The 1,202-nt window shown below is 32.9% G+C and overlaps 1 protein-coding gene across 1 annotated transcript in view; it reads left to right on the top strand.

The window, feature by feature from the left end:
• The window catches only part of LOC107740077 (nidogen-1-like), a 51,047-nt gene that overhangs the window by 37,368 nt on the left and 12,477 nt on the right, over nt 1-1,202 (top strand). The gene's annotated exons all lie outside the window — the stretch shown is intronic.

The raw sequence follows: 1,202 nt of genomic DNA, 5'->3' as shown, positions 1-1,202 counted from the left end.
TAAAATTTTTTTAAATATTAAATTAATTAAAATAATCTAAAACAATTATAATAATAAATAATAAAAAAAATTCATATGTTAAGATAATAAATAGAGTCCATTTGGATTTCATGTTGATTTTAAAGTTTGTTTCTTTATTTTTACGGCCTTTTAAAGATTTTTAAGACTAATACTGAAATTAAAATCATCCTGTCTAAATTAAATTAATTCTGCGTTAATTAAATTCAGTACAACAAATGGTGCTGTGGAAATAATGTAGGCCAGGACTTTGAGCCTTATATGAAAACATGCATTTTATTAATTAAAATAAATATTACAAATTATTTAAAAAATAAATACATACAAATAATAAATAAAAATTATTGTAATAAATAGTAAAAAATAAAAATGAAACACTCACATTAAGACCACAAAAAACATATATTAAAATTGTATTTATTTATTTTTATTACATTTTTTAGGGCATTTTTAGGATTTTTAAGATTCTAGTATTGTAAGGAAAATCAGCCTGTCCGGGTACAATGATTAAAATAAAATAAAATTCAATTAAAATGATCCAGCATTAATTAAATTAAGTAAAACAAATGCTGCTGTGATGTATTTGATGTCTTTTTTTTGCATCACAATAATGAAAATTTAAAGGGGAAATATGCTATTATCACAATACTGATCCTAAAACTAGGCTTCATGTTCTTTATGCAAAATATATAAGTTCTAATGTCATGACTGTTGTGTGGTTGACTGGAGGACGGTCACATAGATCATCTATAGCAGATCTTTACTTAATATCCTAATGATTTTTGGCATAAAAGAAAAATACAATGTACCGGTATTGTTGGCTATTGCTACAAATATACCTGTGCTACTTAAGACTGGTTTTGTCATGTCTGTTATTGCAAAAGAGCAATAGAATGATTGATTTTTCGTCTGTCTGTCCGCTGCAGATCGTGAGCAGACGGCGTGTGAGCGTCACAGAGAAGCAGCCCAGGCCTCGTCCTCTTCCTCGGGTGAATTCTTCTTCTTCCGTCCGCGTCCGGCCGTCGGTCAGTACGTGCCCAGCTGTGACGCTTACGGTGCTTACGAACCCCTGCAGTGTCACGCCAGCGTGGCTCAGTGCTGGTGCGTCGACTTGTCCGGACAGGAGCTTCCCGGATCCAGAGCCCAACCGAGCAGCAGACCCATGTGTAAGAGCAGAGAGCGGC

Source organism: Sinocyclocheilus rhinocerous, unplaced genomic scaffold (genome assembly GCF_001515625.1).
Source record: "Sinocyclocheilus rhinocerous isolate Xijiao unplaced genomic scaffold, SAMN03320098_v1.1 scaffold1186, whole genome shotgun sequence".
NCBI lineage: Eukaryota > Metazoa > Chordata > Actinopteri > Cypriniformes > Cyprinidae > Sinocyclocheilus > Sinocyclocheilus rhinocerous.
The sequence above is the reverse complement of the archived record's forward strand: the minus strand, read 5'-3'. Positions and strand labels throughout refer to the sequence as shown.